We start from the raw sequence: 18663 nt of genomic DNA, 5'->3' as shown, positions 1-18663 counted from the left end.
TTGTGCAGTATTTTCTTTTTAAATTATTTTATAATAAACTGGATTAACGTTTTAACCTTTACAAGTGCATGGACTTTATTTTTTCATCATTATTGGAGAATATAGACTCTGTGTCCTTAAGTGCACTTTCATTAGACATCGTGCCTGGCGACCGGTGATGAGGTACCTGAATCAGCAGTCTATTTGATTAACGCCCCACGGCTTCTATCAAGGTGAGCATCTCAGGGATTTTAATGAGCAGCGCGGTTCCACAACTAAATAAGAATATGATGAAAGTTTTCATTGCAGAGCTACCCTACCTGTGAGCCTTGGGTAAAGACATTTGGGGCTGGGAGCGGAGTTAAACTGCAGTGCCCCATTAAAACAGGACAGATGACTGGATTTATCAGTGCTTACTATTAATACCCCCTATGATAATTGGTCATCTGTGTCTGGCACTGTGTCTCTTTGTCCGGACTTCCACTATCATGGACTGAAGAGTACAGGGCTGGGAATTAATGTATTCCACAGTACCTATTACATGAGTGGTGATCCCTTTTCAATCCTTTGATGTTTTGGGCTGTTAGAACTGTTAAAAAGTATGTATTGCTATCATCACTTTAAAATTTAATCCAATCAAAGTATTTGACCTCTATATTTCAAGCTATTTGAGACTAAGGGCTCCATGTACGAAGCAGTGAAAGCTGCTCTGGAGCCCTTGCGGGGCAGGTTCGCATATGCCAGCCTGCTTCCCGCAATGTAAGAAGCAGCGGTCATTAGACCACTACTTCTTACACCCCATGCAAACTCTGAGGTGGCAGGGGAAAATCACAGAGAGCACGCTCGCTCTCAGTGATTGACAGCCCCAACAGTCACATGATTGGTTGTGCAAATGAAGGGGCGAGCATTACACACTGCGATGAGTGTATAATGATACCTACGGCCAGTGGATCAACAGATCCGCTTCCCGTATGTAATGAAGACGGGCGGACAGCTTCGCAACTCCGCCCGCCTGTTAGTATATGGAGCCCTGAGAGTTTTTTCTAGAGCTGCGGAATCTGTTGATGCTCTACAATAATAATAATAATAACAGTGTATACATATATTTGATTCGCTGATGACTATCACATTATACAGTGGACAGGGAAATAGAAGGAAATTGCATCTTTTTTTTTAAGATTTTTTTTTTACTGTTTATTTGAAAATCAGGGAAAGTGCAATTGAATTGTCTTTTTATTATATTTTTGTTGGTTATGCAATTCTACTGTATTTAAAAGGGCAGTCTACCTTAAAATTGTTATTGTTTAAAAAGATAGATAATGCCTTTACTACCCATTCCCCAGCATTGCACAACCAATATTGTTATATTAATATAATTTATAACATTTAAACCTCTAAATTTCTGCCTTTTTCGAAAGCTCTACAGGGAGTGCAGAATTATTAGGTATTATTAGGTAAGTATTTTGACCACATCATCCTCTTTATGCATGTTGTCTTACTCCAAGCTGTATAGGCTCGAAAGCCTACTACCAATTAAGCATATTAGGTGATGTGCATCTCTGTAATGAGAAGGGGTGTGGTCTAATGACATCAACACCCTATATCAGGTGTGCATAATTATTAGGCAGCTTCCTTTACTTTGGCAAAATGGGTCAAAAGAAGGACTTGACAGGCTCAGAAAAGTAAAAAATAGTGAGATATCTTGCAGAGGGATGCAGCACTCTTAAAATTGCAAAGCTTCTGAAGCGTGATTATCGAACAATCAAGCGTTTCATTCAAAATAGTCAACAGGGTTGCAAGAAGTGTGTGGAAAAACCAAGGCGCAAAATAACTGCCCATGAACTGAGAAAAGTCAAGCGTGCAGCTGCCAAGATGCCACTTGCCACCAGTTTGGCCATATTTCAGAGCTGCAACATCACTGGAGTGCCCAAAAGCACAAGGTGTGCAATACTCAGAGACATGGCCAAGGTAAGAAAGGCTGAAAGACGACCACCACTGAACAAGACACACAAGCTGAAACGTCAAGACTGGGCCAAGAAATATCTCAAGACTGATTTTTCTAAGGTTTTATGGACTGATGAAATGAGAGTGAGTCTTGATGGGCCAGATGGATGGGCCCGTAGCTGGATTGGTAAAGGACAGAGAGCTCCAGTCCGACTCAGATGCCAGCAAGGTGGAGGTGGAGTACTGGTTTGGGCTGGTATCATCAAAGATGAGCTTGTGGGGCCTTTTCGGGTTGAGGATGGAGTCAAGCTCAACTCCCAGTCCTACTGCCAGTTTCTGGAAGACACCTTCTTCAAGCAGTGGTACAGGAAGAAGTCTGCATCCTTCAAGAAAAACATGATTTTCATGCAGGACAATGCTCCATCACACGCGTCCAAGTACTCCACAGCGTGGCTGGCAAGAAAGGGTATAAAAGAAGAAAATCTAATGACATGGCCTCCTTGTTCACCTGATCTGAACCCCATTGAGAACCTGTGGTCCATCATTAAATGTGAGATTTACAAGGAGGGAAAACAGTACACCTCTCTGAACAGTGTCTGGGAGGCTGTGGTTGCTGCTGCACGCAATGTTGATGGTGAACAGATCAAAACACTGACAGAATCCATGGATGGCAGGCTTTTGAGTGTCCTTGCAAAGAAAGGTGGCTATATTGGTCACTGATTTGTTTTTGTTTTGTTTTTGAATGTCAGAAATTTATATTTGTGAATGTTGAGATGTTATATTGGTTTCACTGGTGAAAATAAATAATTGAAATGGGTATATATTTGTTTTTTGTTAAGTTGCCTAATAATTATGCACAGTAATAGTCACCTGCACACACAGATATCCCCCTAAAATAGCTATAACTAAAAACAAACTAAAAACTACTTCCAAAACTATTCAGCTTTGATATTAATGATTTTTTTGGGTTCATTGAGAACATGGTTGTTGTTCAATAATAAAATTAATCCTCAAAAATACAACTTGCCTAATAATTCTGCACTCCCTGTATTGACAGCCTCTTAATCACATGCTTTTGTATTTGCTTTTCATAACAGGAGACTGCTAGTTCATGTGGACCATATAGATAACAATGTGTTCACGCCCGAGGATTTATTTAAGATTTAGCTCAATAGAGCACTAAATGCAAGTCGTCAGAAGATGCTTAGCTACAAGGTAATCACAGAGGTAAAAAGTTTATTAATATAACTGTGTTGGTTGTGCAAAACTGGGGAATGGGTAATAAAAGGATTATCTATCTTTTAAAACAATAACAATTCTATTGCAGACTGTCCCTTTAATGGTCCTTTAAAGAGCACAATAGAACTATATATGCATGATACAAACCGTAGTAAAATACCAAGGTGACATTGCAGGTCTCTCTATAAACAGCATATTTGTCTATTTTGTCTGGTTAAAAATGATCTTACATAGAATTGTTATGCTATGCAATTTAAATTCAATAAATTATGTCTCTCTTTTTTATATATTTTTGGATTGTATGCACCAGTTTGTGGAAATTATATTTTGTTCCCTAGAACTATCAATAAAATAATTGTTGAATTTATGTAAAACAAGTGCTATATTTTCTGTCTATAAGTGTGTCTCTCTTTTCTCTACTTTTCTTTTGGAAGTAGAGGGCCCTCTAGTGGACCTGTAACAAAATTAAGGGATAACTGAGTTGAAGTCTGGAGGGTACTAGGTCAGCTACATTGTTGCAAGTGTGGGGGCGGGTGTTTCTGCTTACCTTTATAGGTCTTGACTGCAGTGGATCCGGCCCTCTTTGTTCTTAGTTCCAGACTTCAAGGAAACTTTCCTATGTGTTTGTGATCCAGTGATCCAGTGATCCAGTGATGCAGCGTTCTAGGAGAAAGTCTGAACCACCTAAGCGTTATCGGAAGGTCGGGCAGGAGGTGCCGGGCATGCGGGGATCTGCAAGAGGAAGCGGAGCATCAGAGCATGAAGATGTGGTAGCCCCTACTCCCCCAACTAGGCCCTTGGTAGCCCCCCTGCTAGTGATTAGGAGTGCTGTTAGGAGGGGACTGGGCCTCCAGGACCTGCCAGCAGGCCCTGGACCACAGTCACCTCTCATGGATTTCTCCTCCAACCATGCCCCAGGTGATCTAGGGATCCCCCAGGTCTCCCCTAACATCCTACCTGGCCATGTGGCTGGGGATCATGCTGCCATGGTACTTACTACCGGCCTCAGCATGTCCCCAGTGTGCTTATTCCCCCTCAGCCCAGTTTCCCAGGAAATATTGTGGCAGTAGCTGCAGGCCTTACCCCCGGCGGCTATCCAGTCTTTCCTGGTTCTGGCCCAGGCGTTCATGGTACCTTGTCCCCGGCGTGCCTGGCCAGTTCTGCTGGTTTGGGGGCAGTTGTCGGCGATAGCACGGGCCCAGTGGCCTCCGGCCTGCTCCGGCATTAAGCCCCGCCCCTTCTGGTCTATGTGCGCACGCTTCCTCCACTGATGACTCATCCAGTGGGGAGGAGCAGGGAGGGGAGGGAGAGGAAGAGGGCGGAGTGGGAAGGCCACACATAAGACTCCGGGTGGGAGGAGGGCTACATGTGGGGATGATGTGGCGCATGTTGGCAATACATGTATGGGTAACCACATGGGTATAAATGCACAGGAACAAGAGGGCATGTCTGTTAGGGAAGAATCTGTGACCATGCCGACCCAGGGCTGAGGCCAAGGTGTGAGTGAGGATATAATTCGCACGGCAGTGGCGGTTGCTCTGGGTATGTGTGGGGTTGGAGAGCAGGGGAGGAAGGCAGGGGCCCCCTCAGGGTTCCGTTCTCCTGCACAGAGTTCTCCCCACTCTATTTTATTTTCACAGGGTGTCACGGTGGATCCAGCTGCTAGCACAATGACCTCAGCTTCCAGGCAGGATACAGCAACACCGCCAGCCGCACCGCCCGCCATGGTGGCTTCTACTCTGCAACCGTCGTCAGCAGGAGCTGCTCCGCAATTTGCCCCCAGCGTTGAGTACCTACTGCACACTGCACCACACATAGAGCAGGGCGTATCTACTAGTAAGTCAGGCTCAGAGAGTGAGGGTGATTTGGGCTTAGTAGGTAAGGGTCAGAAGGAGATGCTCAAGATGATTAAGAAGCTGGTAGCGGCTCAGGTTATGGGTAAGGTTCCTTCCGCAGCAGGTACAGAGGTGGTTTCGTTTGCGCAGGACTCTAGCATGGCTAGCACAGGAGTGGGGACCATAGTGGTGTCCAGGAAAGTAGCCTTTCATGGGGACACTTACCCATGTTTAGTGCACTCCTTGTACAGGCATCTGAAAGCGAAAGTGGTGAAGAAAATTCAAGATGAACGCTCTGTCAACATCTTTGAACTCTCGCCAGAGGCGTGTAGGGCTAGGGAAAGGGTGGCTGATGGTACCGGCCCTAAGAAAGTGCAGAGGCCGGAAACATACGAAGAGTGGCAGTGCTGCTTTCATGTGCTGGAAACTTGTTATGTGGACAAGTGGCAGTCGCAAGGGCATAATCTTTTCAAGTATGAGGATACCATATATGATATCCACTTGAGGTTCAAGGAAGGCGCATGGCGGGAGTACAACATGGCCCTTCGTAGGAAGATGGTAGGGAACCCTCTCTTGCATTTTGGGACTCAGGATCTCCACCTGTGGTCCAAATTGGGGCTAGAGGGCACGGCTAACGGCCCACCTGTGTTACGACAGGGAGTTAGCCGTCCATACCCGCAGCCAAAGAGGCGGGTAAGGAGTTCTGGAAATTCCAGGACAAGCAATGTGACAGGGGGGCAAACTGCTCCTATTGTCACATCTGCAAATTCAGCGGAGAAGCCAGTCTCAAAAGGGGGCCATGGTAACAAGGGCCCCAACGCCCCTTAATTCGGCAGCCATGGGGCCATGGCTGGCGAATTACCCCGATTCTGAGGCGACTCAGCTGCTCAGGGTGGGGTTGGTGGAGGGGTTCAGAATTCCCGTGGGTGGGAATGTGGTGGGTTCCACTGTCCACCGTAACCTTAAATTGGCCTATGAGTATCCGGAGGTAGTGCGGGAAAAATTGGGCAAGGAAGTGGCGTTGGGCAGGGTAGCTGGCGCCTTTTTGGAGCCCCCCCTGCCTGATCTGGTGGTATCCCCATTTGGGGTTGTACCTAAAAAGGATACAGGCAAGTTTAGACTTATACATCACCTATCTTTCCCGAAAGGGGAGTCAGTGAATTACGCCATTGACCCAGTAATGAGCTCAGTACATTAGCAGTCCTTTGACGACGCGTTGATGATCATCAGGGGCAAAGGATAGGGGGCGCTGATGACAAAACTGGACATAGAGTCTGCGTTTCAGCTACTCCCCCTACACCCGTCTGCATTCAGACTCATGGGCATGAAGATGGCCTTCCATGTGGACAAATATCTTCCCATGGGATGCTCGCGATTGTGCATGCTTTTCGAAAGTTTCAGCTCCTTTTTACACTGGGTAGTACAAAAGGCGTCCCAGGGTGGGGTCGTGGCCCACTACCTGGATGACTTTCTGCTGGTGGGGGAGGCTGATTATGACGAATGTGCTAGCTTGATGGTGGCTATGCAAGATATGATGGGGAGATTCGGGGTGCCTTTGGCGAATGAAAAAACGCAAGGCCCCTGTACTTGTCTGACTTTCCTGGGGATTGAAATAGATACCCGGGCAGCAGAGTGCAGGCTTCCCAGGGACAAGGTCGACCACCTGTTGCAGGTGGTTTTGTCCGTAGCTAGTGCTGAATCTATTTCCATCAAGGAACTACAGTCCCTGCTGGGGTTGCTGAATTTGTGGGTCGGGCAATACCGATGGGTAGAATCTTTAATAGGCAGCTGGAGAGTCAGCTGTAGGGTCCTAGAGGGCATAGAGCTAGGATCAGGGTGTCTACCGAGATGAAGGTTGGTGGTGTCAAATGGGAGCATGTGCGACCTGCTGAAAGTGGTTTGTTACTGCTAGTCCCCAGGTCTAAAATGGATCCAGAGGGGAAGGGGACCTGGTTCCCGCTGCACAGACACGAATTCCCGGAATGTTGCCTGGTTAGAAGTTTCGAGGAATATTTTGACGTGAGACCTCAGGGCTCTCCGCAGTTATTCGTACACGTGGATGGTTCGTCTCTGTCGATTTTTCAATTTAAGAAGGTGCTAGCTAGGGCAGCGTCTGCAGCGGGCCTTGACCCTGTGAGAATTGCGTCCCATTTATTTAGGATTGGGGCTGCCACGAGCGCGGCTAGCAGTGGGTCCTCTGAGGTGGATATCAAGAGGCTAGGGAGGTGGAAATCAGGTAGATTTAAGTTGTATATTCGACCATTGGGGTACACGCTTCATTAGGGCCAGGCCCAAAAAAGGGGGATCACAGGGCTAAGATGGTTTGGGTAGTAGGGGATTGTTGAAATTCTCTGTTTCCAAGGGTTAGCGTTTTTGGCTCATCCTTTTATCATGTTATTTCAGGCAAGAATTCTTCCCTGATGCACGTCTGGATAGTGGGGCACTCATCAGGGCTTTGCAGCTGCCGGACGGGCAGCAGTTGGGATTTCCCTCATCCAGAGCTTGCATTCGTTGGCTGGGGCGCAGGAGTTTAACGTGGGACGAGTTGCCTACCCTTCTTCAGGATGCTCGTAGGAGGTGGGACAACCTCACATTATTGTAATGCACCTAGGGGGGAATGACATGGGGTCTGTTCCAATTTTGGACCTAATTAGGAGAATGGCTTTGGACATATGTTGGGTATGCGCTTGGCTCAAGATGTCAAGATTGGGTGGTCCAACATGGTTGCACAACTGCGTCGGAGGTACATTGTTACGCAGAGGGCTGCGTACAATGTGAGGAAGAAGCTGAACAAGGAAATGGGGAGAACGGTCACGGCGTTAGGCAGTTTTGCCATAAGGCACGATACTCTAATGGCTGACAATAAGGCTCTCTATCACCCTGATGGCGTCCATCTCACGGATGTGGGATTAGACATTTTCCTTGGGGATATTCGTAAGGCTCTTCTCTCTGTAGTTTAAAAAATAAAAAAAATAAACATGCAATTTGGAATTTTATAAAAATGTTATTGTGTTAGGTGAGCTGGTCAGTTGTGGCGGCAAGAGGCGGCTGACTCTTTTGGCGGTCGGTCAGGGCCCAGAGAGCGGGCAGGGAGAGAGAAGAGTTATGCCCTAGGATGGGGGAGGCGACACCTACTAGGTGCCGACCTAGGGGTTACTCCCCCCTACGAATCGTAGGCCAAATAGCTCTACCAGCTTACAGCTTTCTCTCTCTGCCAAGGGCGCGCACAATCCATGCCGCGCTGCAAACACCGTGTAGGACCCTGGCCGTCTGTTAGTAGGGGTTAAACTAGCTAGTTCATTGCCGCCACCAGTTTGTTAAGAACTTTATACAGTTCTTTGTTATTATTTTTAAAGTTGCCTAATTTGGCATATTTACATAGCCTAATTTAAGAGGTTTATTTTTGTAATAAACGTGACCGTGACCGGTCTTTAGCCCAAAACCTGTTGTTGTGTGTTTATTGGTTTAAACATTTAAGGGGGCATAAGACGTAAAAGGAAGTTTATCTCTTATGGAAGTGGAGGGCCCTCTAATGGCCTGTAACAAAATTAAGGGATAACTGAGTTGAAGTCTGGAGGGTACTAGGCAGTTACATTATTGCAAGTGTGGGGTGGCGGGTGTTTCTGCTTACCTTTATAGGTCTTTGCTGCAGTGGATCCGGCCCTCTTTGTTCCTGGTTCCAGACTTCAAGGGAGCTTTCTCCGCCCGCCTGTCCATGGATGAATAGGTGGCGGCTCGTAGTGGTAATGGTTAGGGTTCACCCTGGCGTGGGTAGGTTTATATGAACTAGCCCTCTAAGCCCAGGTTTTAATTATAGCCTTCCACCTGTTTCAGGCATGTTTTACGACTCATTTGAGGAGGTCGCCTTACTAGGCTGGTTGCTTATGCCCTAGCTGGTGGTCGGTCAGGGACCAAAGAGCGGGCAGGGAGAGAGAAGAGTGATGCCCTAGGATGGGGGAGGCGACGCCCGCTAGGTGCTGACCTAGGGGTTACTCCCCCTACGAATCCTAGGCCAAATAGCTCTACCAGCTTACAGCTTTTTCTCTCTGCCAATTGGGCGCGCGCAATGTAGGACCGTTTTGTTAGTAGGGGTTAAAGTTGCCTAAGTTGGCATATTTACATAGCCTAATTTAAGAGGTTTATTTTTGTAATAAACATGACCTTGACCGGTCTTTAGCCCAAACCCTTTTGTTGTGTGTTTATTGGTTTAATCACTCTAGGGTGCATAAGACATAATAGGAAGTTTATCTCTTATGTGAATTAAAGCTAAAATGATGAATTAGAAAATATAATCTATGTATCACAGGGCAGAATTTTGACCAAAAATAGGGTTTTGGGCAGATAAGCTATATATATATATAAAGAAAAAAGTTATTCAAGACAGAGTTAGTAATTTGCAGAAGCAGGAAAAAACCCCATTCTTCAGGTAAGGTATGCCTGAGCTCGGTAGACACAAGGGTGCAATATGTGAAGTTAGGGGCAGTTTGTGCTGGCACTTACTATGAGTACGGTCAATATCAGGAAGGAGGGGTATTCTTTGCTCTCACCACGTACTTGACCCGATAGGCACCGCCACCGCCGCACCACAGGAAGACTGGCTGAGCTGAATGCTCCACACCTTCGTCCACTCCGTTACTCAAACCGCATTCGGCTCGACAAATCCAGCACGTCCAAACTACCGCTTGGCCAATTCTTCAGGGAGCTCCAATACCAGGTGAGGGGAACTTCAAAGGTTATAGGTCAGCCTGACGTTCCACTTATTCATAGGCAAAGGCTTACTCAAAGGGAGATTTTTGATAAATAAAGAAAAAAGCGAGAAGCCATCAGCGCCTTAAATTAAAAAGTCCAATTTTTAATGGTCAATTTAAAAACTTTGACAGAATTCTGTCAAAGTTTTTAAATTGACCATTAAAAATTGGACTTTTTAATTTAAGGAGCTGATGGCGTCTCGCTTTTTTCTTTATATATATATATATATATATATATATGTATATATTTAAAAATAAGTGTTTTATAGGTAAAAAAATAATGTTATATAATTCTGTACATTAGCGCTAACATTATACATCTAAATATTGCAGAGATATTTTATTATAATTTACCATTTTACAGTCCGCCGCTCCTTGCTGTACTGAGCGGGTCTGTTTTTTTTATAACAGCCGGCCCGATCGCGCCATTTAACTAAATGTACTGCTTATTTGAAATTTAAAGTGTTAATGCATTGTCTTTTTATTATGCACTTGTTATTTATGCAATTCTACTGTATTGTGTGGTCCTTTAATAAATGTCGATGCTTATTAATTTCCTTTCATTTCTATGCTATTGGGCTAAATTGTGGTACAAAAACTTGTCTATCAGAGGATTTTTTCTCCTTATTCACCTTTTGTCAATTTCCACTTTCTGCACATTGGTGGAGTGAAGGACATCATATGTTAATGATACAGGTGATTTTATTGCAAAATTGAATAATGTTAACTACGAAATAGCAAATATATATTGTACACACTTGATGTAAAAAGCCTTTATCTATACTATAATCGCGTTTGTAACAAATCTGTTGCTTTTGCCAGTTTCGCACGCATCCTTAAAGGAATGCTGGCTGCGCGAGGCAGCCAAAAAAATGTTGGCTGCACAAGCAGCCAAAAGAGTCAGGTGGATTCTTTCACCACCCTGCCCTTTTTGGAATCCACCTGGATGCAGCATAGGCAAATAAAGCATTAAGAAAAAAAAACCACACAAACACCTGTACAAAATAACAAAAATAACACGTAACCGCCCGCACGAAATAACAAAAAAACCTAACCGCCCAAACAAAGTATAACACAAAAAAAACCTAACTGCCCGTACGAAGTATTAACAACAAAAAACTAAGCGTCTGCAAAAAATATTAACAAGCACCTAAACCGCCAACCCCCACATCGCAAAATAATAAAGTAATTAACCCCTAATCCAAAAATGAATGCAAATAACATAATTAAAATATTAACCCCTAAACCGCAAACCCCCCACATCGCAATAAACCTAATTAACCTATTAAAGGGACAGTACACTGTAAAATTGTTTTTCCATAAATGTATTTTAAATGACTTGTTATACCAACTGCAGAGTATAAAATATTTGAGAAATTGCATTTTCAGGTTTATTTGTGTATCTGAAGTAACTGGTTTTGTTCTTTGAAACCACAGCCTATTACAATGGGTTGAGCTTCAGGTAATATCAGATCTCATTATGTTATCACTTTATGTACACAGACTTGCTTCCTTATCTTATATTTGTCTGGAACACCAAAGCTCAATACATAGAGAGAACAATGGCAAATTATCATTTTATTACTTAACTATCCTGCTCCCCACTGAGGGTGTAATCTCTTCTGCTGGCTGTGTTTACTTAGGCTTGTTAATAGCATATACGCCAGTATCAAAACTTTCAGTATAGGTTGGGAAACCACAAGCTAAATCAGCTATTTCAAATGCTGAAATAGGAGTAAAGGAGCTACTTGCAACCAATTTAATACACTCTAGCAGGTAAAAGGGATCATTGGGAATAATTTAAAGGGGAGAACGTTTTTGGGTGAACTGTCCCTTTAACCCCAAAACCATCAACCCTGGCAGGGTGCCAGGAATCAGACTGAGATGAGAAGTGCAAAAATAATCACACCTTTATTAATAGCAAAAAATAATAAAATGTCCACAAGTCAAATAACAAGCCAGGAATCAAAACCAGAGCTGGTAGTCAGACGAGCCGAGTCAGGAGCCAAAGCGAGTAGTCAGACGAGCCGGAATCAGGAACAAGGAGAACAGCAGAGTCAGGAATAAGCCAGGGATCAGGAACCAGGAGGGATGTCAGACAGCCAGGTAATACACAGGAGCTCTCACAAACAGGTCTGAGACAACGCAAGGGCAAAGCATATTGAACAGATGCCCTTTAAATAATAAGTGATGACATTACAATTCTGAGACTGCATCCTGTCTCACACGGATGATGTACACCAGTCTGGCCATAAAAGGAAGTGCAGGAAATGAGCAGCATCACACAGTATGCACCAGAGTCAGCAAGAGAGGTGAGTAAAATGGCTGCCAGCAGCACATGGTAAACAAAACAGGGAAACCTAATTAACCTCTTAACACCTAAACCGCGACTTGTAGGAAAACCACCAAACCCCCACATCGCAATAAACCTAATTAACCTATTAACTCCTATTAACTCCTAAGCCGCCAACCCCCACAATGCAAATAGTTAATTTAATTACAAAGCCCCCTAACCTAACACCCCCTTTAAAATAAAAAATCCTAACATTAATTTAAAAATAAAACCTAACATTAAATTACAAAAAAATAATCTAAAAATTACAAAAAATAAAAAAAGTCTAAAATTACAGAAAAAAATAAACAAAATTATCAAAAATTAAAAAAATTAAACCTAAGCTTATACTCCTATGAAAATAAAATAGCCCCCCAAAAAATAAAAACAACCCCTAATCTAAACTAAACTACCAATAGCCCTTAAAAGGCACACAGCATTGCATTCAGCTCTTTTACTACCCTTAAAAGGGCAATCAGCTCTTTTACAGCCCATAAAACACAAATCTAAAAAAAAAAACACCCCCAAAAATAAAAAAAAGCCTAAGACTAAGCCCCAAATTGCTACTCACCATTCCAGAAGTCAGGCGGAGAAGGTCCTCTTCCGGGCGGCTCCATCATCTTCATCCGGAGCGAATGCGGCGCGGAGCAGAGGTGTGAAGCTGGCTTACCCGATGCGCATACCTGGAGCGGCGGTCCTTAGCAGCAGCGGCGGTCCTTTAGGGGCAATGGGTAGCTTAGGTTTTTTTAGAGTTAGTTTTTTTTATTTTTGGGGGGTTGTTTGGGTGGGGGGTTTTACTGTTAGGGGTTCTTTGTAATTTTTGTTTGTAAAAGAGCTGATTTCTTTAGGGCAATACCCTATAAAAGGCCATTTTAATTGGTAGTCTTTTGCTAGATTAGGGGGTGTTTTTATTTTGGAGGGGATTTTTATTTTCTAGGGGTATTAGTTTAGGTTTAAATTCTTTATTTTGGATAGCTTTCTTTATTTTTTTCTCTAAGTTTACATTTTTAAATTTTTGTAATATTAGCTTTTGGGTTTGTAGTTATTAAAAAATAGACTGCGCTCTGGGCAGGCTTATTGCCTAGTACATCTATAAAGCATGAAAGTGGTATTGGAGTGATAATGAAATTGTTGAAAATGAGCACAGATTTCCTATTGCAGGATACATGGTATGTGCAAAAAATGAACTGCAATGGGGTTAAATGTCACCCATCATATGCCAATATATATATATAAACGTTTGTTGAAGAAAAGTATGTCTATGAAAACAATTTTTTTGAGAGTATGGCACCACCTGGTGGAGATTCATAGACAATATAATTGGCATATGCTGAGACCTCATTAAAAGTTTTTGTAAATAAGCTATTACTATTATTACCAGTTATTTGTAGAGTGCCAACAGATTCCGCAGCGCTATAAACATTGTATACAAGGTAACATTTATAGGGATTAAGTGGGTAGAGGGTCCTGCTGAGAGTCGCACAGTTGTAGTCAGCTCTTATGAAGGTGATCTACAAACAGCTGGACTCTTAGGCTTACGTGCTAAGGGGGTTCAGGGAATAGCAATGGAGGAGAGGAACTGTTATAAAGTAAGGTTAGTGTAGGTTGTATGCATCCCTGAACAGTAGAGTCTTTAGGGAGCGCTTGAAACTTTCAAAACTAGGGGAGAGTCTTGTGGAGCGAGGCAGAGAGGTCCACAAGATGGGAGCCAGTCTGGAGAAGTCCTGTAAATGGGAGTGTGAGGAGGTAACAAGAGAGGAGGAGAGTAGGAGGTCGTGAGCAAAGCAAAGGGGACAGGAGGGAGAGTATCTGAAAACAAGGTCTGAGACATAGGGGGGAGCAGTGCAGTTGAGGGCTTTGTATGTCAGAGTGAGAATTATGTGTTTAATCCTGGAGGCAAGAGGGAGCCAGTGAAGGGATTGGCAGAGAGGTGCAGCAGATGAAGAGCGACAGAGGCATTTATTATGCATTTAAATAAGCTAGACGGCAGCTAGGGAGACCAGAGAGTATGGAGTTGCAGTAGTCAAGGCAGGAAAGGATGAGAGAGTGGATTAAAATATTAGTTCTGTGTTGTATAAGGAAATATTGGATTTTAGAGATGTTTTTAAGGTGGAAGAGACAGGAATTGACCAAAGACTGAATGTGAGGAGTGAAGGAAAGATCTGAGTCGAGTTTGACACCAAGACATCGGGCGTGTGGGGTAGGGGTAATGATGGAGTTATCAACAGTTATAAAAAAAATGGGGGTGTAGATTTTGGTTGAAGTGGGGGGGGATATGGAGCTCAGTTTTGGAAAGATTTAGCTTAAGGTAGTGAGAGGACAATCAGTTAAACACATTTGTAAAGGGATTGGAATTTACCTTGACTTACAGTGAAGAAAGCATTGTCTATTTGGATACAAGCGTGTATAAAGATGGAGGAAAATTGTCTTTGGACATATATAGAAAGAAGACAGCTAGAAACACCCTTTTAAAAAAAAAGTCAGCTTTCATAACGCCAAACTAAAAGATTCTTTGCCGAGTAGTCAATTGCTTAGAGTAAAAAGAATATTAAAAGTGAAAAACTTACTCCAAAAAGTTTAAAAGAAATGAATCAGCGCTTTTTAGAGCGAGGGTATCTAAAAGACCTGGTAGAGAAAGAGTTAGAATATGTGCAGTTAGTGGAAATTGACAAAGAGGTGAAAAACTAGAAAATAATCCTCTGATAGATTAGTTTTTGTATCACAATTTAGCCCATATAGCATGGAAATTAAAGGTATAATTAATAAGCATTGGCATATATTAAAGGGATACTAAACCCAATTTTTTTCTTTCATGATTCAGATAGAATTTTATGCAACTTTCTCAATGACTCCTATGATCAATTTTTCTTTGTTCTCTTGCTATCTTTATTTAAAAAGCAGGAATGTAAAGCTTAGGGGGTCAATTTATCAAGCTCCGTACAGAGCTTGATGCCCCGTGTTTCCGGCGAGCCTTCCGGCTCACCGGAAACAGAAGTTATAGAAGTTATAACAGAAGCTCCATAACCTGTCAGCCTGTTCTGAGGCAGCGGACAGAAATCAACCCGATACAAATCTGCAGGGGGCGGTATTGCACCAGCAGGTCACAAGAACTGCTGGTGCAATGATAAATGCCGACAGCTTATGCTGTCAGCATTTATCGATGTGCAGAGGACATGATACGCTATATCATATCATGTTCACTCGCACATTAGTAAATTGACCCCTAGGAGTTGGCCCATTTTAGGTTCAGAACCCTGAATAGCGCTTGCTTATTGGTGACTACATTCAGCCAACCAATAAGCAAGTGTAACCCATGTTCTGAACCAAAAATGGGCCAGCTAATAAGCTTTACATTCCTAATTTTTAAAAAAAGATAGCAAGAGCACGAAAAAAAATGTATAATAGGAGTAAATTAGAATGGTGCATAAAATTGCTGTTCTATCTGAATCATGAAAGAAAACAATTGGGTTTCACGTCATTTTTTGAAGAAAAAATTTAGATTTAGTATCCCTTTAAGTGAATGTAACATGAATATTATATCATTACACCCCCAGTTATGACCTTTATAAGATAGTGATAGTGAAGGCAGTTGCAGGTTTTTTGAAAAAACAGAAAAAAAATGATATTACTGAGAAAAATACAGGTTGTTGCCTGTGTTTTGGCTGTTTAAGCTGTAAGGACATTATTAAAGGTAATGAGTTTGTTCACCCTAAAACAGGACTTAAAGGGACACTGAACCCAAATTTTTTCTTTTGTGATTCAGATAGAGCATGTAATTTTAAGCAACTTTCTAGTTTACTCCTATTAGCAAATGTTCTTCATTCTCTTGGTATCTTTATTTGAAAAAGCAAGAATGGAAAGTTTAAATGCCGGCCCCTTTTTTGTGAACAACCTGGGTTGTTCTTGCTGATTGGTGGATAAATTCATCCACCAATAATAAAGTTCTGTCCAAGGTTCTGGGCTTTCTTTTTCAAATAAAGATAGCAAGAGAACAAAGAAAAATTGATAATAGGAGTAAATTAGAAAGTTGCTCAAAATTGAATGCTCTATCTGAATCAGAAAAGAAAAAATTTGGGTTCAGTGTCCCTTTAAACAAAAATAATGAATTCTTTTGTACCTTTCCGGAGAACTCAGGACAGAACAAGAGAGATATATAAATAGATTAATAAATTAGTAGAGCAGTAAAACTGTGGAATTGTATCAGTGTAAAGGGTAACAGTATCTGTATATTGTGGTCCTATGTTTTAGTAAGCCACTAAATGGCGCATTAACGTGTTTTTAATTCAAATTTGTACGTAACCGGTTAAAGAGGGAATAAATGGGATACACATGTGTAAAAATTGGAGCATGATTAAGGGCAAGTGAGCACAAAACGTTGCTTATGTACCAAGCTGTTGGGTTTCAATACATGTTTTTGAAGAATTTAGATGGAGATGGTGATGTGAAATCATTTTTCTTCAACTCAAACTGTTGAACTGTGGTAAACAACGTGAGAACATTGTTATCTGTATGACACACATGAACTAGCGTTGTCTAGCTTTGAAAAACTGTCAAAATGCACTGAGATAAGAAGCGGCCTTCAAGGGCTTAGAAATTAGCATATGAACCTACCTAGGTTTATCTTTCAACTAAGAATACCAAGAAAACAAAACAAAATGTAATGATCAAAGTAAATTGAAAAGTTGTTTAAAATTGCATGCCCTATCTGAATAACTGTCCCTTTAAAGACTTACCAAAAGAATGAAGCAATTTTGAGGTAAACTGTATTTGTTTTTAAATTGCATGATCTATCTAAAAAAACAAAAGTTACATTTTCACATTAATGTTGTTTTAAAGGGACAGGAAACCCCAAAAAAAATTTCTATCAAGATTCAAGAGAGCATGCACTTCTAAACAACTTTCCAATGCACTTCCATTATCTAACTTGATTCATTCTCTTGGTATCCTTTGTTGAAAAGCATACCTAGTTAGGCTCAGGAGCAGCTAATTGGTGGCTGCACATTTATGCCTTATGTTATTGCCTCACCCATGTGCATTGCTGTTTCTTTAACAAAGGAAACCAAGATGAATAAGCAAATTATATAATAGAAGTAAATTGGAAAGTTATTTTAAATAGTTTTCTCTGTCTTAATTATGACAGAAAACTTTTGGGTTTGATGTCCCTTTAAGGGATTTCTTCTTTTTTTGTATTATTTGCTTTAGTATGATAACCTTCCATTACTTACAATTATGGTATTTCATTGTAGAATGTTTATTTTGTGACATCACATCACTTGTTTAGATTGTAGCTAAGAAACCAGTGAGACAATCTCAGATTTTTATCTCTAATGAATATATATTATATTATTAACAATAATTGTTACATACACAGTAACAAAAAACATTCCAAAGCAAAATATAGTACATACATCACTGAGCAAAAGACAACAAAATAAATGGTACATACAAAATCACTTAACCAGCAAACATGACCTAATGCATGTACGTCTTCAATGTTTTCTTTGTATTTTGAGAACAATTTTTCACCAATAGAAAGAAAAAAATATATACTTTTTATATTTATGTTAAATTGCACACTCTATATCAGAATCTTGAATGATTCATTTTAACTTTACTGTCCCTTTAATCATTTTGGCTTAGAATTGTAGTAAAACTTACAATTACTGCATTGCACCACTAGATGGCGATCATCTCATGTAATGACAAAGGTTACAGCAGTAAAGAACTTCTTGATACTGTACTTGAACGTATCATTAAAGGGATAGGAAAGTCCCAATTAAACGTGCATGATTCAGATAGAGCGGGTCATTTTAAGACACTTTTAAATTCACTTCTATTTTCAAATGTGCTTCGTTCTCTTAGTATCCCTTGTTAAAAAATGAATACGCACATATCCTACACTAGTGGGGAGCTGCTGCTAATTGGTGCCTGCACACATTTGTCTCTTGTGATTGGCTAAATAGATATTTCCAGCTTCCTTTCAGTAGTGCAATGCTGTCCCTTCAGCAATGGATAACAAGAGAATGAAAAAAAAATGATAATAGAATTAAATTGGAAAGTTGTTTAAAATGTTATGGTTTATCTGAATCATAAAAGTACATTTTGGGGTTTACTATCCCTTTAAGCATATTACAGAAAGCTATTAATGATGCAAATTCTCACTGGGAAGAGTGAGTGTGGCAGGGAGCACATAAATAGCAAATGATGCTGTTTTTTAGCATAATTTACTTTTCAATTGTTTATAGTTTCCCAAACATGTTATTTTTTCTTCACTTTCATAAGTGCATTGCGCATTTTGTAACAAAACAAAATCTCTGCATTTTGTAACAAAATAGGGAAGAAACTTCATACACACCTTAACCGCACCCTATTCTGCCCCTAAAGAAAACAGGTGGCCCTCGTTTTACAATGATTCAATTTACACCGTTTCAGAATAACAACCTTTTTTTCCAGTCATGTGACTGCTATTGAAAGTATGGAGAAGCAGTGCATTTATTAAAATAGCCAGTAGATGGAGCTGTCCGCTTGTGTTGCAGCAAAGCCAAGCAAGCTGAAATTAATCAGTTTAACCAGACCTGAGCTATCG

This window comes from Bombina bombina, chromosome 7 (assembly GCF_027579735.1).
Source record: "Bombina bombina isolate aBomBom1 chromosome 7, aBomBom1.pri, whole genome shotgun sequence".
NCBI lineage: Eukaryota > Metazoa > Chordata > Amphibia > Anura > Bombinatoridae > Bombina > Bombina bombina.
The sequence above is the reverse complement of the archived record's forward strand: the minus strand, read 5'-3'. Positions refer to the sequence as shown.